The following is a 25,853-nucleotide window of genomic DNA, read 5'->3' on the forward strand; positions in this document are numbered from 1 at the left end:
TTAGAGCACTGTTTTTTCAGAAGGAATTATGAAAACAAAAATCAAAGATCTGAATTTGGTTTGGTGTTACAAAAGAAAAGAATAATTCAATTTATCTTAGATACTACATTCTAACTACATTCTTCCTTTAAATATTTTGTGTAATTAAAAAATAATGACAGTAGCTCTCATCTGTTATTTTGAACACATAGCTCTTGAAGGAAAAACAAAGATAATGTGGCTTTTAGTTCACAGAAATTTCTTGATGTATTACAGGAAAACATAAGGAGGGATATTTGTAAAACTTCCTAACATCACTGACAGTAATAATAAAAACCCCCAAAACTTTCTGGAGATATCCAGGTTACTGTGGTTGTATGCTGCCAACCCTTAGGCAACTAACTCAGAAGCTGTGTGAATGTATGCTTAGCTGCACTAAGAAAAGTTATATATTAAAAAAAGATTAATTTTAACAGTTTTGCTATGATGTTATTAATTTTAAAGAGAGATGCACTGCAGTATCAGAAATTTTTGCATTACTTAAATATTTAACTTTGAAATTACAATTAAACCACTGAGCTTGATTAATTTGGTAACAGTAAAAAAGTGTTGGGAATATTTACTTTTGTTCAGGGTGCCCGCTGTTCCAATTTGTCAAAATGGAAAGCCCTTGTAGTTTGCAATATTTATTTACAGTATCTGCTTCTGGAAAAAGTTCAAAACGTCAGCCTGCATTTTATTTGAAAATTGTTTCAGAAAGACCAGCTGCAAAAGAAACAGGGACCATTGAAAACAAACTTCTTGCTCTGGTGAAATGTGAAAAACTTGGCAGAAGAGGTATAAAATTTTCTGCTAAGGCAGAGAATGACCTATCAAATCTATTATATTTGAAACATACTCTAAAATTTCGCTCTGATGTATCTAAATGTATCTAAAAGTAGTGATATTGTACAGCAAATTATAGGAATACCTTTCCCTGCCCCCCCCCCCATTATTTAAATAATTTCTGTACCAGTAACTTTCAAATTAAGTAGGTTTCCCTTTATTAAATTTGAGAAGATAGAACTGGTTTATATCTTGCATTAGAGAAAGTAACTTGGGATTTTGCAAAAAAACCAACCCTTTCATATTAGAAGATGAAAGAGAGACAAAAAATTGACTGTTCTCAGAAAAACATTAAGGCTTCAGAAAAGACAATCGGACTGCTTGGTTTTAGTGACAATTCAGGAAAAATTGTCCGTCAATCCGGACTGCAGACTGCTTTAGGGAGAAAAATGATGCAACACGACACTGTTCCTTCTCTGCCTTAGAATAACTACAATCAAAACATTAGTAATGACACAGTTCTAAGACAAACTATTTAGAGAAGCACTGTGTATGCAGTGCCAAGTCATATGTTATATACTTCAGTATAATTAAAGAGCCTTAGAAATTCTGAAGTTTGGAGAGTGAAAGGCTCGATTTTGTGCAGCGATATATCACGAGTCCCTGAATTACGCAGTTCAGAAAGTTCTCAGAGACTACATGGCTTGCAGCTGGAGATGGCACAGGGGACTAAACATGTCGATCATTTTATCATGCAGCATAAAATTCTATCTAGCTACTAGAATTTTCCCTGTCCTGTTCAAGATAAAAACACAAGAAACAGATGTAAACCTCACTCATCCTCCTTAAGTCTGCATAACCGGTTTTCTATTTTATGAATGCTGTATTTCTCTGATGTATTTTTGCACCATTCTAAGTGATTAACAAGAAAAAATATGATGAGGGCTTGTAATGTATTATTCTGGTTTCTTTCACATGCTGAAATAAATAATACAAATCAATAAGTGTGTCCTGGTTTCGGCTGGGATAGAGCTAATTATTTTTTTTTTTTCCTTCTTAGTAGCTAGAATAGTGCTGTGCTTTGGATTCAGTATGGGATTTGATATGAGAAGAATGTTGAAAATGTACTGATGTTTTCAGCTGTTGCTAAAAAATCAAAGACTTTTCAACTTCCCACGTTCTCCTAGTGCACAGGTACGCAGAAGCTGGGAGGGAGGACAGCCAAAGCAACGGACCCAAACTGGGCAATGGAATATTCCATATCATATAACGTCACGCTCAGAATATGGATAAGTGTTTACTGGAAAGCTTGCTCTCGCTTCTGGGGTTGTGGTTTCAGGATTCTCTCTTCTCTGGGATTGCTAGCCGGGAACAGGCTGGGCATGGGTCAGCGGGTGGTGAGCAATCACATTGTGCATTACTCATTTGTATTTTCACAGAATCACAGAATCATCAAGGTTGGAAAAGGCCTTGAAAATCCTCCAGTCCAACCATTAACCTCACACTGACCGTTCCCAACTCCACCAGATCCCTCAGCGCTGGGTCAACCCGACTCTTCAACCCCTCCAGGGATGGGGACTCCCCCCCTGCCCTGGGCAGCCCATTCCAACGCCCAACAACCCCTTCCAGAAAGAAATACTTCCTAAGAGCCAGTCTGACCCTGCCCTGGCGCAGCTTGAGGCCATTCCCTCTTGTCCTGGCGCTGGTTCCTTGGCTCAAGAGACTCATCCCCCCTCTCTGCACCCTCCTGTCAGGGAGTTGTAGAGGGCCATGAGGTCTCCCCTCAGCCTCTTCTCCAGACCAAACCCCCCCAGTTCCCTCAGCCGCTCCCCATCAGACCTGTGCTCCAGACCCTGCACCAGCTCCATTGCCCTTCTCTGGACACGCTCGAGTCATTCAATGGCCTTTTTGGAGTGAGGAAGTTTTCTATTATTACCATTATCATTATTAATTTAATTTGATTTTATTTCAATTATTAAACTGTTTTTATCTCAACCTATGAGTCTCCTTACCCTTACCCCTCCAATTCTATCCCCCATTCCCCGCAGGAGCCGCTGCATGGTGTTTGGCTGTTGGCCAGGTTTAACACGATAAAGTGCCATCTGAGTTTAGGGACAAGGTAAATTCACAGCGTTCATGCTAAAACTACTACATGCATATTAAAAATACCCAGAAATTCCAAACTGTTTTCTAATACACAATTTAAAGCTTTCTGAAACACAGTTTTGGAAATGCAAAGTTTTCACGTACGTACAGGCTACAGCAAGAACACCATTTGGCAGAGGGCTGGTTTTTGCATTAGTTGTGTGTAACCTTCCTAGCACAGCACAGAGGCAGACTTAGCTCCTCCATAGCACTTCGCAGTCACGCTGAAGTAGCTACAAGGCTGCTGTGCTGAAGTTGACTTGCATCAGCCAACTCAGAGCATGGGTAGAAAGATGTACAACCTTCAAGACCCATCTGTGCAGACTCACCCTGAGAAAAAGGGGTGCAAATCTGGAGCCAGAATAGAACTGTAATTCTGGAGAGTAAGCAAAATGAGGGAAGACTGATCCTGTGTGAGAATGGATAATGAACTTGAAATAGAAACCGGCTGACATTAGAAATTACCTGGATGAGGGAGAATGAAAACAGAGATGCAGAATGTGAGACATACAAGGAACTAGGACACAAGTAAGAAAGGCTGAATGTGAAACTGAGAACCAAGAAGAATGAAATCATGAATTGAAAAGAAGACGTCTAGGCCAACAATCTTTTCAATTCCTCTTCATGCAGGATTACTGCTCTCGCTTTTCTGGCTTGAAAGAATCTTCATGGAGTGAGTACCCCAGTTCTGCAAGTACTGTAAAAAGCAAACAGACCTCAGCATCCCATCACCAGAGCTGGCAAGGAAAGCTCCTAGAACTGAAAATGTTTCTGCAAAATAACCTGGGCTTCAGAGACTGGGTTTTGCCAGAAAGTCTTAAGAGAAAACCTGTTGCTAAAAGGTACAGTAAAGCATAAAGGCCAATTCTTAATTTTCTCTGCAGAGCAAGGTCTGAAAATTACATAGTGCAGAAGATCCAGAACAACACACCGAACAATTAAAAATACTTGATAGCTGCGTACTGATTAAATGCCATCTATTTAATGCAAGGATTTCTTTATATAAAGAAAAATAGTATGTTATCATATAATTAAAGACAGCATGATTATGTACAAGGTACAAGTGGGTGAACCAAGGTCACTAAGGTTTTGAAGTATTAGACTGCAAGCACAGTAATGCGTATTAAATACAAAAAGCCCTTGCATTTAAAAATAGATCAAATGGAACAGAAACAAGTGTCTGCACATACCTATGTGCATTTTAGTACCAGTAGACAAAAAGAGTGCAAAATAAAAGCTAAGATGCCAAGAATAAGAGCTAAATGTTTTTTTAGATTTCGTAGAAGCATTCTGAGGTTTATCCACATGTACGTATTAAAACTTTAAGGAAATAGCTAGTAAAACATTAACCTTACAGAAAGAAATACTTTCCCTGTCCCAGTTTTTCACACGCAGAAAATGTTTCTTCTTAACCCAAATGCACGCTTTGATAATTATTACCCCAAAACATTTGGTCTTCCTCTACCAAATGTTGTAAGTCCTCATTTCAGAACAAATAAAAACATACACAGAGGTTTCTCCTTGAAGAAAACAGTAACAACAAAACAATCCCCAAAATTTAACCTCAACGTGGCAGAGGTATAAATAACCTCTCTCAGCTCAGTAGTGTTTATCTTTTGAATGAAAAAGTCTTCTGTTCTGGAGGTCAAAATATAAAGGAAAAAGAAAGAAAGAGAAAACAGCTTTCATTTCTTTCTTAATTTGAGCTTTCCTCTAACAAACAGCTACTGTTTGTTTCCTTATTTTAGGTCATGTAAGTCAGTTATGCTTGCCTCATTTTTTAACTCTTTCCCACCTGCTGTTCTTTTACATCTGGGAACTGAGAAAACCTAGAACGACACAAAACCCAGTGGAACCAGGGCTGCGTAGGCCCAGATTCATCTGGCAGTGCCCACTGCACGTGGCCATGTACATGAGTAACATCACATCTTAGTACCCCTGCAGTTAAACTTGGGCTGAAAAAACCTCAGAAAATCAAAAAGAGGTTCACAGGAAAGCTCTGATGTATGTAAGAAGATACTGAAGGGGGCAGTAAACCAGAAATGCATTACAAACGCTACATAAATGAGGTACTTCATATTTGTAATGCAGAAGCAAGACAGAACTGTGACCCTGCGTGTCCCAGCCTTGATGCTCCATCAGGCTGGGTCTGGGCTAACTATGCAGTTCCAAGAATTCCCTATTCATACTGCTTGGAAAATCAGTTATAAAGATCTGCAGAACGAGCCCTTTCCCAGCAGATCAAGGCTGCCCAGACATGCCTAAAGGAAGAAAATTAGTTACGAACACTGAGCAGACTTTGTCCTAAGTAGATCAGTGTTCGCTGTGTGGCATCGCATGGTGTTGCACTGCAGGTGAAAAGAGTATCAATAGGACCACAGCATCCTAACAAACACAGTGAGTTTTATTCTTCAAATAAAACAGCTAATGAGAGCTATTCAAAGTTCAGATTTGAGAACTAAGTAGCTTATTCATGAACTTATCCATCCTCTTATTCAACAGCATTTTACATGCTTCATTTTGAAAAGTCGCAGATGAAGTTGCTGTATTCAGAAGTTCAAAAATGAAGCTGTACCCTCATTTTGGACCTGTCTACTAAAACAAAGAAAAGTAAATATGTAAATTTCTAGTGAATTAGAGTGCCCCATTAGGAGTTCAATTATATTCTGAAATTATGTCTTAATTGGTTTGCTCGTAGATGAGCTGTACAGCTAACCAAAAATCTACTGCCATATAATCATCACTAAATTTCAGATATTGCCACACATTAAATTAACAGCAGATAATGAGTGGGAAAATTAGCTCTATTTCCATAACAGAAAAAAAATCTTCCCATATTACCTAGAGTGTTTTATACAGTTAGTTTCAAAATAGAAAAAACAGTACACAGACAGAACTCTCCTGAATACCTAATGTTTATTTTGATCGAAAGTCCACACATTCAAAATAAGTAGTACAAGCAGAGTGCACATCAGATTTGTCTCTCTAATAATTTAATTAAAAACAAACCACATTTCTAAACTTCTATAGAAATCTTCAAGAGACTGACCACTATTTTGTTTTGTGTATTGCTGGCTATTTCTTTTCCCCAAAACTTTTGTCTTTTTGAGTAGTAATCCCCACGCCCAACTACTTTTCAGATTTTAACATATAATGTATTCCTGGTTCTCATCAGTATCACGCACAGAGATCGCAAATGATCTGCAGTTCGGAAAGCTCGTGAGAAAGAAAGAATAAGGAATAACATGAAATGCAGAAGAAATCAAGCTAAGGACTCATATTCTTGCAACTAAAAGGAGGAAAACAAACTGAGCTCCTTCCATAAAGCTTATTTGTTACGTTAGTAGGATAAATAAACAGCCCAAAATGTTAAAACTTTTGGAAGTGCAGTCAGGCTCCTGAACTTGAGCTGCTGTTCAATTTTGGTTACTTCTGAGGTCAAAAACTATCTAACTTGTGACTTATATACAAATGCATAATATAGATTATTTTACTTACCTTTGCTGTCTGAAGGAAAGAGATTTCAAAGATCTTGTCTGTAAATGATATTTTCTTCAATATTTATGCCTCCAATGACCACCATCGTCAACAAGGATCTGAAGAAAAATACCACAAAGCCAGGTTAGTTGCAACTAGACTGAGGATTTTGAAAAATTTTATTTATTTATTAAGAAGGTACAAAGTAAAATTGTGCATTTCATGTAATACATGAATTTATTAGCTGCTGTTAAAAACAAATAGACAAGCACCAGAGCCATTACATGGGAAGGCATTTAGCTACTTGAGGCATATAACAATTACTCCGCATTAGTATATTTAAGACTAGATACGCAAACTTGGGAAATTCACTGTTATCGTACCAAAATAACAACAGCAGTAATCATCCCATGAGTTAAAGAGTAGAAAAGCCAAATAAAATTACAAATCAGCACTGAAGTGTGTTATAAGCACTAATAGATCATGAAAAGTTAAGCCACCTCCCTAATCTTTGAAAAGACAAACTAAAAGTAACTTTAAGACAACGCCCCTAAAAATACACTTATGGTTTTAACAAAAACCCCCATTATTCAAGGGTATAACCATACAACATCATTTATTAGTGCTGTTTTCATATTTCAGTACTGTAACTATGGAAAGATGAATTAAAAAAAAAATACCATGCTTATGGTAAAGTCACCATCAAACGAACTAGGCCATATATGTACTTCCTTTGGAATCAACTTATGCTAAAATGCCCAGTAGGTACTTTTTTTTTTTTTCAGGTCTCAACTTCTTTCATTGAAAGAGAAACCAGTTGTCTATTGTAACCACGACAAAATTTCCACAGAGTAGTTGAGATTGCCAGGGACCTCTGGAGAACATTTGGTCCACCCCACCTGCTCAAGCAGGACAACCTAGAGCTGGTGGCCCAGGACCACATCCAGTTGGACTCTGAACATCTCCACGGATGAAGACTCCACAGTCTCTCTGGGCAATCTGATCCAGTGGCCAACCACCATCACAGTAAAAAGGTGTTTCCTGCTGTCCAGAATGTCCTGGCAATTCTCTGCTCTGGAGAACATTTCCTTAATGAAGAAAATTCAAAGCATAGCTGTGTAACATAAGACAAAGTCTGATAACAGGCTCAAGTTGGTATAACCAACCCTTACGCACACGCTTGACAGTATATACAAAATTAAGCCCCACTTAAGGTACCTGTATAACCTAACATACCCTGCAATACCTTTGAAATCTTTCAATCTTTATTTAGCAACAGATGCAATCAACTAGAAGACTAATCAAGTAAAAAAGCTTTTGTCATGTAAACAATTTTCCCCTCTACTCAGTTGATTCCACTTGGTTTAGTCTTTCTCAGATTATGAAGGAATCCAACTCTGGGCAAAGCAAAACCTTTTACTGATTTCTGACAGTGTACAACAACAGCAGCAATCCAACTTGAGTTAACCCAAGCCACTAATTCATCTTGAATATATTTTTTTTAAAAATGCGATTAATCTATTTACTCTATTTGCAGGCCTCGGACATCCGATTGCCAGCAGTCAGGACACGTGTGTAAAGGTTACTGGATCACCAGATCGCTTTGCAAGCTCTGTGGACAATTTATTAAAGCCATAATAATTAAATACCTCTAATAGCAAAACCACCAAGTTTTCACAGTTTGCCTTTATCAATGCAAAAAGTTATTTCATCTCAGCTTTATGACAATAATTTATCTGGATTGTCCATGTTTGTTTCTTCTGAGGTCAATCCAAAACCCCCCAACTTCCATCACCTGAGAATAAACACCTTTCAAATCAACTTCTTCTGCAAAATAGCAAGTTATCGAATACTTAAATGGATACTGTCTGCTCTTCCTAGTGCTTCTAAAATTTCAAATCCTTGTAGAAGAAATAACTGTCAGATCCGTCTCTGAAATAAAATTGCATAGGTTATACCATGATTACGCTAACTCTCTTTTTCTAATGAAAAAATCTGAAAAAGAAATTGGATGTACACTGTGACTTGATGCTTGCCAAACTAAGCGTTGATGGATTGGTATGGGGGAAAAAATTCCCGATACAAAATGACCCTATTAAAGTATTAAAAAGCTGCTGTGTAGGAACTGAAAGCAACGCTGCCCCAGCAGACTGCCACCGTATAGTCAGATATGGTCCAAGACAGGGCTGAGGGGCAGGAGAGGAATGGAAAAGAGTGTTTCAAATAATCTAAGGCTAACAAAATACCTTGAAGTGCACAGAAGCAGCCTGTGAAACAAACAGGTGAACAACAAGTTCTGCTGATAAGCTGCTCAAAGTCACTAAACAACCCGATCTAAGATACCAAACGTCGCTGAGTTCAGGTAGGCCATACAAACATTAAACCCAAAATGATTACTTTGAATTCAACAGGGCTACATCTTGTGCAGCCATGACATACGCTTCTTTTGTTAGCTATGCTTGGCTTTGGCTGTACTTTACTTGTTTTTTATGCCAAGCCAATAAAGTCAGCGGAATAAACTGGTACGGAAGCCAAAACAGAATCCATCAACAGATTTGTTTAGTAACTTCAGCATGGAAGATACTTATCAGTGGTTACAAACCAGAAAGCACACCTGCTGACAAGGAGATCTTAACATTGAAGATGCACTCAGAACTCGAGTAAAAAAGGTTTTTTTTTAAAGGGAGAACACATAATATGGAGCAAGTCCAGGGAAATGAATGCAACATTTCATTGTGCCATTTTAAAGAGTTATTCTTCAAAGAGCTTCAGAATCTGTGATTTGTTTTCCCTAAAAGCAACTTTGTGCATGAAATTCAGTGTTGAGACTATCAATTGCCCTTCAAACTTAGCATTCAATTTTCTTAAGAAGTTGAATCATACCTAAATCTTCCCAGATTTTTTAAATGCCACTGAAAAGATTTTTTTTTTTTTTTCCCTGACAAGTAAATCATTCTCATTTTGCCTTTTGTGTTAATAGGGGCTATTTTCTTCTTTTGTTGGCACTGAACTGCACAACCAAAATCCAGATATTTAAACTCTGCTCCCATTGCAGATATTATTTCTGATCAGATTTAAACATCTTTCTCCCACACATAACAACTGCAGTGACTGTAAGGGTATCATTAATTTTTGTCTCTCAAAACCTCTAAGCCTTCTCGAAGGAGCTGGAACATTGCATCACAGGGAAAAAGTTTCCTCTGTGTCGAGCCACATGTTTTAAGGGAATCTTCTAAATCTCATGGGACCTGTTCGTTTTGCTGAATGGCACCCAAGCATTTTGTTATTTTTTCTTCATATAATTTTATGATCATCATCCTAACAGCCAGAAGGAGTCACTATGATCTCATCTTCAATTAATGTGAATTTACCAATGAAATTCAAACATTTTCTTTATAATAACACATTATCTTATTTACAATATCTGATTCTGGTATGTCATCTGACACTGACACAAAAAAGAAACAGCTGCATGGCACTAGAAATAAAGGGACAGCCACAAAGGGACTCAAACCAGACATTTTCCGTCTTCAAGAAAATATATATTCTCTGGTTTGTTTTTTTTAAAATTTTCTAGCACCTTGTTTTGAATGTTGTTCCTCTAAATATCCTAGAGTATGAAGAGTTGGTTCTACAAGATTCTGCATCCTAGTCTGGTGCCAACCCACAAAACATATGTCTCTGCTCAAATGTAAGAATCTGTTTTGATTTTTTTTTTTTTTTTTTTAAATTTCTTCCTGGACTGGGGACAAAACATTTATTTAGATACAACTCAACATTTAGTATATTCTGAGATATGAAACTTTCTAAATCCCAAATATTTTTTTGTTAATTTATTCCCAAACATCAAATTTGAAGAAGCTAAACTGTCTGAACACATGACAATAATCATTCAAAGTAAATGCTCCAAAATCATTGGGGAAAAATAATAAATTGGTTTTAGACATTATTTTTTACACTCGTGGGTGCTACTAAATGTTAAAACCATCAGATTTATTTTTAACCTAAATATTTTATTGCATAGCTATGCAAAAACATCAGTATGTTTTTCTAATGTCATTAACTTTCCATTTGTTCCCACTGTAAATAGCTCTTGTGCTCTATTTTTGTATTATTTGGGATAAGGTAGATTTTCCGCTATTATTGTCACAACTCCACAAAGTATTGTTGAAACATTTTACAAAAATAACTCAAATGCAGAAAATACAGCGTAGACCGCCATGACCCCACGACCGAATTTCTTTAGATGAGTCTCTGGACTGGTCTGGAGCTCTGATGGTGAAACCTCACTTCTCTGGGAGTTGTGGTGACTGCCCGCATCCACCCCACGCTGGGAATTTGCTTTTAATTAGAATATCACAAACGCAAACAAAAGACACTCTAACCTCAGGAATTAAATATTTGCATTCGTTTCAGTAAATTAGCTTCTTGAAAGAGCCAACTTCTGCACAGGCTTAAATCAAAAGTAACTTTGATGAAGTTACATGTGTTACTTTAAATCACATGGGTGAAAAACACGCCTGAGCTTCATATACACGTTTAGGTATTAAAGAAACCCATTAGCTTGGACAGGTGCAAAATCTCAGACCATTTTCTTTTAGATAAGGGAATACATGTGAGAGGCACTACCACAGAACTACTACAAAGCCTTTCCAATCTCCGTCAGTCATTTGCCTCTGGGAGGTATGTTTTTCTTAGTTGTGAGAAAAAAAACCTTACAGTCCTATGAAGATTGTTCCACGCTAAGATAAATGTACACAGAAAACGTTAGAAATTTTAGTATGCATTATAGAATATCCGCATACAGCTACACAAGGGTAACTGAAAGTCTTATCTAAATGTTTTTTCAGTGGCAAATGTAAAGGACTAGTAGATTTGAAAAACACTAAAGAGATCTTTGTTTTCCAACTTTCTGTTTTTGCACCCACAACCGCACACGTACGTCGTGTACTGGCTATCACACCTGTCGTGCGTAGTGGAAGAGGAAGAAAGCAACAGGAATAAGCACGGCACAAAAGACACCGCCGTTCTTAGCAAGGTTACATTCTCCTCTGATTTTAGAATCCATGAGATGATTCAACTTAGTTGCAAAGGCTACCACTGGAAATGAATTCGGAGGAAAACAGACAGTTTTCTTTTTTTTTGTTCCACAATAATGCAGACAAGGCAGTCTCGGTATTTTTTTAAAATTAATAGTTTTAAGCGAGAAATAAATAAACCAGGTCTGTCTTGTTTTTGTCAGATGAGCAAGCAAGAACTAATGGGATCGTGTGACAGATGACCCTCTTCCAATATTGTTCAAAGAAAGAATTTCATCCTGCTTTTAACTGTTATTTACCATTTTATTGACACCAATATAGCTGAACTTTCTAATTAGAATTAGAAAAAAAGAAGACATTTTAACTAAAAGTATGAAAGCCTCACTAATTTTATCACGGGTATGCTGGGGAAGGCCAGTTGCTGCAGTTCTCACGCGTTCTCCAGCAGTGCTCAGGCCCGCGTCGTTAACGAAACTTCCCCTGACATCGCGCTGAGCAAAGCAGCACTTGGCGATGCAGCTCCCCGCAGTCCTCGGGGCGAAACGCTGCGGTGCGGGGCTGCCTCGACTGGGGCTTTGCTTCTGTAACAGATACTTCCCACCCCTCTCTCTCTCCCTCCCTCTCTCCATATATTTTTCAATATTTAAGTCTAAACCATATGTGCATACATACAAACATTATAAGCACACATAAAATAAAAAAATGCATTTTTTTCTACGTATACAGAGCACTGATACTTTATTTTTTAATATAGTCAAAATCCCAGTACTACTAAAAGTTCTGAGAAATAAAACAATATTTCTGGAAGAAAAAAAAAAAAAAACAGCCCTCAATAAGACACAAACTACATCATCAAGAAATCCTATTTCTCTTCTAAACATGTATACCTGCATTTCCTTCCTTTCTAGGTTACTTCTAAATACTTTTTTAGCAGCTAATCTCTAAAGCTGAACAGCGTAACTTCTACAATTAGCAAAAGCAAAATTCTCCACGGAGATTGTCTAATGTGCAACCACACCCTGGAGCATCACAAGGACTTTAGGCTGTCCATCTAAGGAAACGAAACCTATACTTGGGCCTAATTAAGAGGTAGAACAAACTCAAAGAACCCCTCACCAATCCCCCTTATCAGCCCAACCACTCAGAAGTGAGCTCCCCTCACTTTGGTCCCCACCACGCATCGTATTCTGCCACATCATTCGCTAACGCGTGAACGCAGCGTCTAGACTTTTCTTGCTTATTCTCACTTACTTGATACTACCTTAATAGTAGAGATTGCTCTTAAAGCTCGAGCGCTTTACATGAGTACAGAAGTTATGACTCATTCGACTGAGTGTGCAGAAGCTTTGGCATCAATTTATTTCACATCTCAGCTGGTCTTTGAGTCAGGCTACCCAACCAGCATCTCTACCCGCACAGCCCTAGGAAGATGAAGAACGTAGAGTTTAAACTTTTAGTTTATCAGAGAGGAATGACAAACCAGGAAACTCTGAGTGCTTCCATGGGAACAGGAGGAGGACCGGGAGGAGATCAAAGTGAAGCCAGAGTGGGAATCAGGAGTTACTACGGATGCCAACGGAAAGAGCCTTGCCTTGCTGTGAGTAGCGCAGAAATTAAGTTGAGAGATGGGAAGAATCCCTCATTCATATAAATTAAACAGGGGAAAAGTGGGGGAAAAGTGAGCCTAGTGCTACCCTAAGAAAATTATTATCCACAGCAAACTAGGTCATAGAAGTGAGTAGGGTTGACTAAATATATACTTTCTTTGTAGTTAAGCAACCACTGTCAAAGTAATGAGATTTACTCACATTTCATCCAAGTACTCTTTTGAATTCTAATTAAAGCAACTGCAAAATGACCAGTCACACATACCTCACCTTTCAGTGAAGATGACGCATCAGCAAATTTTTGCAATCTCTCCAAAAAGATATGGTTTTGACCTTATTAAAATTTCCATATACAAAAGAAAATATTTTGCATCTATACTGCCATTCATCCAAACATCTAATGTATCTAAAAATATACTCTCAAATGTAATTCATTTCTCAAGTCATGTGAAGATGACAGAGTTCTTACTTTAGTAAGAGAAAACTGTGGCAGTGATTTTTAGTGACCTCCTCAAATTCTTGGTATGTTGGTGACACTGTTGGAAACAAAATACAAAATTTCTGTCAACTGTAATCTTGTGGTTACAACACTGCAAAAATAGTTGAAATTCTTCTGAAAAGGTGAAAATGCATAAATCAGGAAAAATGAATGGAAGGATTAGGAATACTACCTATTGTTTACTTTAGGATTGAAGAAAGAAAACAGAAAAATATTTTGATAACTGTGCAAGTATCACTGTGCTTTATAACACGATGTTCTTCCTCTGCTGTTTAGATGGTTCCACAAATACTCACCTCTGATTGGTGGCAGTTGCTATCACCCTAAACAGAATTTTACAGCTCCAGGGCAGTCTATGTCTATAACAAATGTGGTATCATAGTAATACAACTGATACCATAGTAAAAATTTTTCTCCACATAGAACTAAAGACTAAAGGAATTGAATTATAGAACGGTAGATACACAGCTTCAGTTTCTGAATGGCTGTTTCCTATCAAAACTCACATTTAAAACCTGCAAAGATGTTGTAAGACAAACTAAAGGTCTATTTTAGGTTGATTTTGAGAAAACTGCGTACTGACATTTACTGTTATAAAATAATTAGTGTTCTCATGCTTTCAAACACTGAATACCAGAAATCATGACACTGAATCAAAAACTGAAAAGAGGACACCACACAGCAGATAAAACACTGACATCCCTTCAGAGACTTTCTTTTAAAACAGAAAAAATGGCAGTGTTGAGCCTCAATTGTTTGAAGAAATATTTTTCTCCTCCAAAATGAAATTAGAAACATTTAGAAGCATAAAATGCTGTAAATTTAAGAACATATGACTTTGTGATGATTACACAGCAAAAGAAAAAAAATGCATCTCTTCAGATATGTCTCTTGTTTTATTTTGTGTCTTCTTTAAAGAACAGAAAAGGCAATCAAATGCAACAGAAAAATTGTATTAATTGGCAGATCTTGTGATGGTTTCCATTCAACACTATTTTTCCATTCATTTAGCTAAAGCATAATTATTCAGCGCAAACTGCATAGTTTTATACCATGTTTCAAATACCAATAGGCAGAATGCTACTGCTTTGTAGAAAACTAGTACCAAAAGAGGAAGGATGTAGGGACATCACTAGAGCCCGTTATCCGTTCAGCACTCGTACCTTCATATCGGGTACCAGGTTAGCCAGATGTCTGATAGCACCAATTATATGTGGTGTTCAGTAGGGCAATAAATAGTCCTTTTTCCCCTCTGGCCAGGCTCTCAACGGAGTTCAATATCCTGTTGTGCCAGATGACTTTCCCACCTGACAGAAAAAAAAACCCAACACACTAACTAAACCCCACAGACACGAGAGGAAGAGGCACATGGGGTCATGGGAATACAAGAAATAGGATGGCAAACGCTGCTTGACCAGAGTGTGGATGTCTGCCCGTGTACTGAGCTCCTGACGTGTGGCAGAACAGGGCAGTGCGAAATCCTTAAAAATCATTTGAGGTAGAAAGACTTAAAAGGAAAACTCCTATGGAATCGATGGATTTCTAAGTGTAATAGATACATTCATAGCAGTATGAAAGGGCGAGCTGTTCTGCCTGGCTACGGGTACAACCATGGCCGGGGGCTTCCCCTGTGTCTGCACTAGTCCGTGTTCTCCTGGTCATTGTAATTTACTTCTATTAATTGTAAGCAGTAAGTCTTGGTGAAATTTTAAGTAAAACTATAGGGATATTTCCATGAATTCATAAATACCATATTTTTAAGGAAAGGAACCAGAAAGAAGGTCAAGGAAAAGTGTTTCTCTAAGATCCTAGAATTATAGTTAGTAGGTTTCAGGGGTCTTTTCTGCATTTTAATTTCAATATTCAGCTGCTAATAACTGCATATAATTTCCCAGAACAAGAAGCATTTTTTGTCTGTGTTTTAACATCTGTAGTTTTACAAAGGATTTCTCTTTTGATGGAACTCCTAGAAATAAATTAATTCACAAGTACCCCCAAATCCCACAAGATTTAACAGAGGAATATTTCTTCGTATTAGCAGTGCATGTTCACCATCAAACTGAAATCTAATAAAAGATTTTATGTAAGATTAAAATGTTTTTAATGCATGTATTCAAATACATATGCCTGACACCCACTCTTTCAGGCTCTACATTCACATATACCTATTACTCTACCTGCTTCCCCTTTGCCCTGATGTCTGGAAAAGAGCAGGACAGAAGGGCCACCCACCTCCTGAAACAAATACACAACCAGCTGCTGCTAGGGATACCAAAGAGGAGGCACCGCAGGTTCTGACAATGAGAAAAAACAAACATGAAAGGTAAGGAAAAGCAGATGAAAGCTGGGGACATGCCCTAAATACCAACATGTCTCATTGTCTGAGTGTGGCTTTGAAAAAGACCCCTAGAACACAGGAAAGATTTTTCTAAAGACAAAGAATAGTTATCAAAAGCATGAATTAAACAGGAAATAACAGAAGAAAACAATTGGTCAGGTAAGCCAGTATATGCCTTGCATTTGCTTCTAATGATACTAGAAAAAAGTTGGGAAAGGGATCTTTTTAATCCTGCTGTTTCCCATAATTAAGGGAAATGGTACTCATTCTACAAATAACATCCACAGAATGTTTAAGTTCAAAGTATGGGTCATATTTACTTCTTTTTTTCTTCTTCTTCATTAACATAAGATTTGTAACACAGCCATAATTACAGTGCTTTTAAAACAAGACCGTACACAAGTATCAAATTCTGATTGATTACTATTAGGAACAATGAATATAATCTTCCAAAACTTCATTTCTTCCTTTTGCCAAACTTAAATCAGCTGCTATTTAGCTGATGATTTAGAAGCATCCACAAAAGGCATCAGGAGCAATTTAGTAACGCAGGTCTAATTTAATAAAAAATACCTTGTGAGATGATTGTATTACTAACAGAAAGGAATTTATCTCCCTTTGCAGTTATGTGCGCAGTGCAGACAGATCAGTCCCATGGAACCTGCAAATCACTCCAAGAAACTTCAGAATACTCCTCAAATGTAATAATGTAAATTTTTTTTAATAGCAAATTTATTTGAAGTTATGCTTGTATTCCTTCCTTGGTTAAATAAAAGATAAAATCCTATTTCCTCCCAGTTCACTGTGCTGCCTTCTGGAAAAGCAGACTTTCTAGGCACATTAAAAAAAGAAAAGCCTTAGTAGGTTTTTGCATTTTTTTAATTTTTATTTTCTTAAATAAGGAAAATCACAATTCTGGATGGACTTTGTAATTTTTTTCTACCTCATTTCCCCTCCAATATATTTGGCTGCCAGATTACCACCACTGTTTCTGTGTGACAAATCTACTGTGCCATTTAATCAGCTTAGTTCAATTGTAATTTTGCGCTATTAACAAAGTGGACTTAGGCATCAGGGAGGGAGCACTTGTTTCTGTACGGCTCTCAAATCCTGTATCCAACCTTCAGAGTTCCCTGATACCAAGCTTCTCTAGGCTACCTGGGCCTTCCAGAGCTCAGGAGGCCGACCTGACTCACACGGCCAGACATCCCTGTCTAAGACATGTTCAGTCAAGAAGTCAGCGCTCTTTATTCTTCTGCAGAGAAAAGATCATCTGCTGTTAAAGGACTTGGTGATGTAGGTAACTTCTTCCGAACGGCCTTTCCAGCTCTGAAGATGCACCCAATGCAGCTTTTAAAATTCTGGCTTTAGCTTGCCATTCCTTCTGATATTTCTGCCTTTATCACTTTTGCCTCCATCACTACTCTTTCCATCTTATCTTTAGTAAGAAGAAAATGTTTCAGGGGAACTGGCTTCTTTCTCCCAGGGGTTTGAGAGGCACCTCTCCGCGTTAGCGGCACCACTATCGCATGATGACATCTCCACAACGGGCGCGTGGACAATTAAGTCAGAAGCAGATAAAAACAGTATTCCCTTCCTACTTGGTTGAAATGAGGTTTGGAAATTTTTGTTAAGAAAATGACCTTGTTAATTTTTAAAAGACATCTCCCAGGAGAACCATAATCACCACATCCCTGTTTCACAGTCGTCAGGAGGAATTACAAGGATTGTGTTGCTTGACTTCCTTAGTATCCAGACATATCAGGTATGCAGTTTGTCTCTTCACAGCCTAACAGCAGACACAGTATTTGTAGTAAATGCTGTTTTATGGAAGTAATAGAGAGCAACCTCTCTTATCAAAGAAAGGGAAAGATGGAGTGTCTGCATTTCAATAAGACCCTCTCGGGGCACCAAGGAGACATTTGAGCCCAAGGAAAAGTTGTGTTTAAATCTTAAGGAGAGATTTAACTATTTTCGTTACATCAAGCAAAATATCACATAACATTTCTTCTTTAAATACGGAGCAAATACATAAGAGGTCTGGAGCCAGGCTGGTCTCCAGTTTCACCCAGGCGACACTTCATTACCAGGTTGGAAGTGACGACAGTCAGATTTCAGAGTTCAGCTGGAACACTGATTTCAGAGAAAAGCAGAAAGTAAAGGAAAAACACCCAAGTTCACTGTTAGATTATTGAAAATAAGGTGATGTTGATAGCTCTAATACTTTCAAACAATTTTAGAAACTTTCATCTTTAGCTAAAGAACTTAAAGTTTCTTAGAAGCAGCACATATTTTAACAGATTTCTTCATCAGTTTCTCATGGTTATTTGGGATACGGAGAAGACTGGAAATATATAGATGGGAAAAAGAAAAAACCAAAGGCACTTTTGCATGTGTATCTTCTCTAGCACCAAGCCTGTTACAGAGTCGCTGCTTGGTCCTCAGCTGTGTCTTTCCCACCTGGCCCTTACAGAGCTTCAACTGCCCCAATGTGCCAAGACAAATATTTGCAGAGCCACACTGAAACCCACAGCACTGAAATTATTTGGGCTTACAGCAAACAACAAAGAAAACAAACAAAAAACCCCAAAGAACAAAAATTGAACCTCTTGGAGGAAATTTTGCAGAGTCCAGCTAACCACCTGTCTCCCCTCCCAATAAAAACACAAAATAAATTGTTTTATCTGCATCATTTCATTAGCCCACAAATACACGACCACAAGCACTTTCACTGGTACAAGAAAAAAGGGGAGAAAATCTGCATGTGGAGAAGGAATGAATGGCCAAGGGTATGTGGGCTGAAATTCCTCCGATCAGCTTGGCTTGTTGGAGCAAACTGCAAATATCCTTTTTATGGCCATGTCGCTAATGCCAGTTTAAATCACCAGTTTAAACCACCAAACCAATTTTGATCTGCAAGAATTTTGATGCCGGAGATAACACTAGAAGTTTTTTAAGGAAAGACATCAAAGAATTTCAAAAGTTTAGCTAAGAGTATCCACGTCAAAATATTGATATTGTTAAAAACTGTCATCTATTTAACCCACTTAAAAGTTTAAATTCAGGATTTTGGTTTGTTATTTCTTTAACTCCCTTTGGCGGTTAAGAGACCACAAATATATACCCCCTTCTTGCTCTTTTAGAATGATTTTAGTCTCAAATTAAATAGTACAAATTACTAGTAGAATTGCCACCTAGATACTACTGATAAATAAAGCAGCAGTGTTTATACACGTTCAAAAAAAGTAAAAACACTCCTATAAGAGCTTAATAATATCTTCCTATCTTCCTCCTTTCGTCTCTACCCACTTCAGCCCAGTTTTTATTCTTTTTTCAACTCATCTGAAACTAAATCCTGAACTACCCAGCTCTCTCCACTCCTACCACGTCCTGCTGAAGTTGGTGAAGCACAGCCTGTGCACAGACCTACGACCATCGACTCATTTACAAGACCAGACCCTTGGACTGGGAGACTGGCAAAGCCTGTGCCTTCAGCTCTGTAAAGCTGCACAGCATTCAGGCATCATCACAGCAACTCCCAAGGATGCAGAGATTCACATGCATGCCTCAAAAATTTAATACATTCTTTTCTATACCCAGATGAGATTATTTTACATTGAGTGGTTAAGCTGAAGTAAAGAAACAGGAAAAAAAAAAAGGCAAAAAAAGGGCCTTTGTCCTTAAACAGTTTTTTCTTTGCTTTCTTTGGAAGAATCATCTAAAAAACTACTACTGTTGCAGTATGCTCTTTCATGACATTTAGCCTTAATCTTCTCTTTCTTCATTTCACTGCTTTATTTCTAGTTATAAGCCCCTTACACTAGCCCGAATATTTCCTTTTTATCTTTAGTTGTTTACAATTTTAGATATACGTAGGCTGTTAAGTCTTGTTTTGCCTGTTCTCTTTTCTTACTCTTTCCATAACACTACTTTCTTAAGAGACCAGACAAAGGCACATTCAGGTGTCTTTGATAAATAAGGCAAACCACCATTTTAGCCCAGAAGTAGTAACACTAAATCATCTGGCTGGAATCCCTTGGAGTGAGTGTCCACACAGACGTGGCTGTAAGTCATGCAACCAGTTACAACCTTTTCAGTGGATTGCACTGCGGTCCTAAAATTTGATATTTGTGTCTAGCTCTCACACGCCACGATATACGAGCCTTTGGTACTAAAATTCTAAGAAACCAGGTATTTCCTGAAATCCTCTGATTTTGGTAACTTATGTAGAGCGAATACATGAAAACATGAACATATAGACAAAATAGTATCATCAAACCAAAACACCCAAACCAGAACCCTATTCACAGAAATTCTAAACATTTTTGCTGTACAAAGTAAATATACAATGATATGGTTTTCTATGAACCCAACCTAGATAAATGACTGTATGTTCATAGATAGTCCTGGCCATTTGAACACAGTGTTATGGCAACAAGCCCAACATTTTGGATCAAGAAAACATAATGAGCACAGAGGAAATGTAACTTTATTATCTATCAGAAATTGATACCAGATTTCTGCATTTCCACATTCAAAAGCTGATAGAATCAGACCTACTTTTTGTGTGGTTTATCTGTTTCTGCCCTACAGCTCACCCCTCCCCAAGCACTAAGAGAACCAACTAACTGCACCAGGAGCTGCCCCTTAAAACTAACCTGTTTTCTTGCGGTACTAATTATAATTTGAATTAACTTCTTGCTGTAATTCACCACACAAACGCTTGTGCAGGCAAAAGGCAGGCCGTGACAACACGGTAATAGAAACGAGCTTCTTTTGGTAGTTTATCAGAAGCAGAGCAGAAGAAGGTAACTACAGAGAGATAAGGCCATAGGGAGCTCTGTGGAACAGAGGTGGAGGCCTGTAAACACTGGAGTCATCATGGTCACAAGCCATTACCCATACTAAATGTATGTTGACCCAGGGCAGTACACTGGCCTATAACCAACCTCATGTTTCACTTATTCCACTGAAAACCTACACTTACTATAGGTTAGAGCCTATAGTGCTGGTTGGAAAGGACCTCTGGAGGTCTCCAGTCCAACCTCTTGGTCAAGGGAAGTCCACCTAGATCAGGATGCTCAGGCCACTGATCGATTAAGTTTCACATTCCTCTGAAGAAATAGATTTTACAACCTCTCCAATCACCTTCATGGTGATTTAATTTTCCTTACATCTAACTGGAATCTCCTTTTTTCCAGCTTCTGTCCACTGCGTCTCACTGTGCACCTCCAGACCAAGTCTGCCTCTGCTTTCCCCATACCCTCCAACCAGGTAGAAATGCACTTTCACAATTCCCCCTCCCTGGATGACAACCAGCTCTGTACTTCAACTGAATACCAGTAAACCCAGAAGTCTATCTCCTATTCATCTTACAGATAGAAAATGGGCCCCATTTACTGTAGAAATGAAGCATAAACACGCAGAAAGACTGTATATGAGGTGAACAAGGAAAGTTTAATAAATCTCCTTAAATCCAATCAACAGCTCCATTTAGATATTTCAACTGCTCCTTACACTATTCAGTGCAACTACACCTTAGCATGCAAATAATTTTCAGTTGCTACTGCCAGCTCAGCAGGGGAAGATTTAAATCTGGATTTTCTTGTACCATAACTTTTCATTTCTTGGTTGTCAAGGTCTGAGATATTCTGAATTCTGTGTACTGTAAGAGTTAGAGATACTGCCAACAAATCTCCATACCTCAGCAAGTTTTTCTTTTTTCTTTTTAAACATAAGGAAATATTTTTGAAAGTGAATTGGGTCCTTTTAGGCAGCTGAGGTTACAATGTCAGTTTGTTCTTAGCAAAAAGGTACAGATGCTATGGGCTTCTTAGGTCTTCTACCACTTACTGTAAATAATGTTATAATTTAATCATCAAAATAATCTTTGGTTTTAATTTGCTTAGAAGGTAAAGTGGCTTCCTTAATAGGGAGGGGGAAAAAAAAAAATCATTTACAGAAGCACATGCGTTCCCAAATCTCGTCTGCTTTACAGCAGACTACACTAACACAAAACAATATTCTTTTTCCCCCGCCATCTCCACTCACCCTGTAAGCACAAATCACCACATGATCCTGCCACCACCGCCTTGACTTCCTCGTGTCACCTGGCTCTTGCAAGGTACCACGCTTAGCTGGCCTCTAGTCAGCACCATCCAGCCGGGCACCGGGTTTGGGCACCCCTCTCCCTTCTAAAGGGCATCTGGCCCGACACAGTCTCATTCAAACACCTTTGGATGACCGGGATTCAAATCCAGCTCATTCTATGCTGAAGTTTGGGCAATGTTTCCCGAGTCCCTTATTTCATTTGATATAAGTCTATGCTACTTCTGAAAAGGGCAGTTTTGCTCTTCCACAAACCCACTCATTCATTCCCATTACCTCCCCTGGCTAGCACTGGCATTTACGGGGCCATGGACCAAGCCAGGCTGAGCAGCTGATCTGACCAAAACCTACTCTGGGGGAGTGGGGAGGAAGGTAAGAGACGAGCTCCTACTCATTTTCTGGTTATACAAACGCTAATACTAAAGCAAAAGGAAGCAGCAGGGACACAGGCAGCTGGCTCGCATGCCCTGTTTGTTCTTCCCCTGTAGTGATGCCTCCCAACTTCGTTCATCAAGACTGCCTTCTCAAAGTCATTAATACAAATACTTAGAATCAGTGTTAAGGCTGTCCTTAAACTCCTGTGTTAACTTTATGTCACCTTGACAGTTCCCCTTTCTCAATACTAACATTTATTTTTAGAAGCCTTGACAAGATGGATAATTCTTGTAGTATTTTCTACATTCTACAGTTTAACTATAGTTTCTAATACAAAATTATATCACAAAGCTTCACTGAAATACTTTACAAGAATGGCACCATTCTTAGCTGAATGAGAATTCTGCATGGAGAATAACATAGTCTAAAATAGCTCCAAGATGTAAATCTCTCATTTGACTCCCTGGGTGCCCTCATCGGCCTCCTTCCACATCACCAGCATGTTCTGAACCTACTCTTGGCTCCCTCAATACCTCTTCCCAGCTTCTTCCCCAAGACTTCCCCCCAGGTCATCTCCTGTACATCTCAAGGAGATTGTCTTATCCTCTTGGAGCGTGTGGCTGTGTGTGGTCATCCAGGGGCGTGCATGATGGGGGGAGGCAGGAGAAGCCAGGAGCCGCAAGCACAGAATCACAGAATCGTCTCGGTTGGAAAACACCTTGAAGATCCTCCAGTCCAATCATTAACCTGACAGTGACCATTCTCAACTCCACCAGATCCCTCAGCGCTGGGTCAACCCGACTCTTCAACCCCTCCAGGGATGGGGACTCCCCCCCTGCCCTGGGCAGCCCATTCCAACGCCCAACAACCCCTTCTGCAAAGAAATACTTCCTAAGAGCCAGTCTGACCCTGCCCTGGCGCAGCTTGAGGCCATTCCCTCTTGTCCTAAGGCACAAAGCCTCCCTGACCTTACCTCCTGTGCGAAGAGACTTCTGACACACTTGTCTGTATACGGGAAACCTCCCGTGTGATCTAAGGAATATAAAGAGGAAGATGTTCCTTTTAAAAACAATATACTGAGTGATAAGAGAATCCCTATGCTGCCACAGGAGGTGGCAGAGGACAGAAGTATAAATGCCTTCAACAAGGAGATAGTAGTTATGGACTACAGATCCATTAGCAACTATTAAAAACACATGGTGTGAGACCAAGCTTCATTTCTAGATGCCTGATGGAAGCTGAGGTTCTGATAATCAATGAAGTATATCTCTATACATCCACTTTTGCTAAGTCCCTGCGCCATCCGTTGTCATGGACGGGATACAGATGGGCCGCAGAGCTGACCCTGCACGGCTCTCCTGAGGAGAGCAACACACCTCCTCAAACCACAGGACACCCATGGGAGAACAAGGAGAAACACAGGCTGCTGCCTCTTCCCCTCCACACAAATCTGAGTTCAGACACAATGGCCAACAACACGAGACTGAGATTTTTGTTTGTATTAAAAGCTAGAAGTCTTATCTATTTAATTATTTTTATGACTTTTCTCCCTAGTCTCCTCCCTCTTCTTCAAGCTTTGCTTTTTCTGCTACTGCAGCCCCAAATCGATCTCTTATCTCTGACCACAGTTGTTTGGGCTTCTGAAACTTCTTCATCTACTCATCCCCAAAATGGAATCAGATTCGTATTCACCTGTGCATTCCCTCTACTGATGTGAGCTCTCCCCATCATCCCATACTTTCTTATTTTACATCAATAACAATCTCATAAACTGAAAATATGACTACCTCATTTTAGTCTGGTAATAGTTCCTCCCATTAGGAACCTCTTGGTCTAATGCACTTTCAGTTCTCGTGTCCAATATGATCAGATCTTCTGACTTTCATCTCTACATTTAACCAGTTGCACCACAGGTGGAAAAGCTGAAGTATGCTCCATCACTACTCTTGCATGTCAACATAGTACATACATTAGCTATTTTCTTCCATAAAATTGTGAAAAAGCTTGCATCAAACAGGCACTGGGTTCTCACAAAAAGTGTGAACAAGTAACTGCAAAAGAACAAACACAAGAACGTGACACAGAGTCCACTGCAGGGATAAAGCTTGAATGGCCGGTATAGATAGTTCAAGTCAGTATGACTGTCCATCTGCCTGCAAAACCTTCAGCCAAAAGTTCCTTCACATGTTTATTTTAATCTGCTAGGCAAAGTGTTTGACAAATATTGCTCAGAAGAATAAAACTCTTTCATTGGTAGCTTCAGCATTGCTTAAAGATCTGTACAGTAGCTGGCAGAAATTTCATAAAGCTGAGATAGATGATGAAAGAAAGCCTTGACCCCAGCTATAAACAAAGAACATTCTCTAAAAATGAAAAAATGTTAATGTTCAAGAAACAGTGGGCTATTTAAGTTTTAATAGGCAGAAGCTTAGCTCATGAATTACCCCATAGTCCCTGATAAAACAGAACAAATTTTGAGATAGTAAGGCCAAGAATGTCACAGCACTTTGAAGGTTCTGCTCCACCTTAAAATTTTACAGCCACAGTTCAATACCAGCCTTCCTGTAAGGCTAATTCCCAGAGAAACAAACATGACACAGAATAACAGAATTTCATTTAAATTTTATTATTCTGTATTATACGTGCAAAGTGTAAAAATATTCGACACAAGTAAAACATGCTCATGCCAAAATCATTCTTGTGTAGAGTGCAATATAGTTACTACTTCATCACTTAAAACAAGTTTCATTCATCTCAAGATGGAGTCACAAACTTCAACCTCAGCCTGGTAGTTAGACTACTGAATTTTAAAATCTGAACAATTTCCTCAGTTAAACTCTAACAGTCTTTAGGGAAGTGAAAAAAAAAAAAAAATACAGAGAAAGATAGACACAAAGTTTAGATCCCACAGGTATTATTTTCAAGTTGATTAATACTTCCAGATCCCTCTTTTAGGGATATCTGACAATTTGGTTAAGTCTCAAATTACTGCTGCATTTGGGAAAAGAACCTCCATTTTCATGACTGTTTAAAAATCAATGGAATTAGTAAATACTATGATAAGCTCTGCTGTAGACATAGAGTCCACAAAATATGAAAATCGCGAAGAAAGGATTTGTTACTACTCTTAGGGTAATTATGTAGACTAATAATTGCATTAATTAATATTTTGAGTGATAACACATCCTAGAGTTGTTTAAAATATGCACATTGTAAATTTGTGTTTGAACTTGTAAATAAAGCAGATTAATGGAAATAAAGACAAAAGATATTTATTAGTATTATCTGGTACATCAAAGAATAGGGAAAAAATGTAACTGAGGTGTTGGAAAAAAATTGGAAAGTAAGAAGGTTTGATGTCAAGGCTTTGAACATAAAGTGAGTGTAGCACATTGGGTAAATGAGGAAAAAAAGTTACAAATAGGCAACAATAAAGATTATGTAGTAGTGATACTGAATTG

The 25,853-nt window shown here is 38.5% G+C and overlaps 1 protein-coding gene across 10 annotated transcripts in view; it reads right to left on the reverse strand.

The window, feature by feature from the left end:
* The window catches only part of MBD5 (methyl-CpG binding domain protein 5), a 105,456-nt gene extending 89,505 nt beyond the window's left edge, over positions 1–15,951 (reverse strand). For 6 of the 10 annotated variants that reach the window (XM_074828503.1, XM_074828502.1, XM_074828507.1 and 3 more), the window contains exons 1-3: positions 15,804–15,951; positions 14,735–14,878; positions 6,448–6,545 (exon numbers count right to left, since the gene is read on the reverse strand). The gene's annotated coding sequence lies outside the window, so the exon portion shown is untranslated. Of the gene's footprint in view, positions 1–6,447; positions 6,546–7,325; positions 7,347–14,734; positions 14,879–15,803 lie in introns of those variants that run through there. The other 4 variants (XM_074828510.1, XM_074828508.1, XM_074828509.1 and 1 more) reach the window with 3 other exon arrangements.
* Between the last annotated feature and the right edge of the window lie 9,902 nt (positions 15,952–25,853).

Source organism: Strix aluco, chromosome 6 (genome assembly GCF_031877795.1).
Source record: "Strix aluco isolate bStrAlu1 chromosome 6, bStrAlu1.hap1, whole genome shotgun sequence".
NCBI classification, from domain to species: Eukaryota; Metazoa; Chordata; class Aves; order Strigiformes; family Strigidae; genus Strix; species Strix aluco.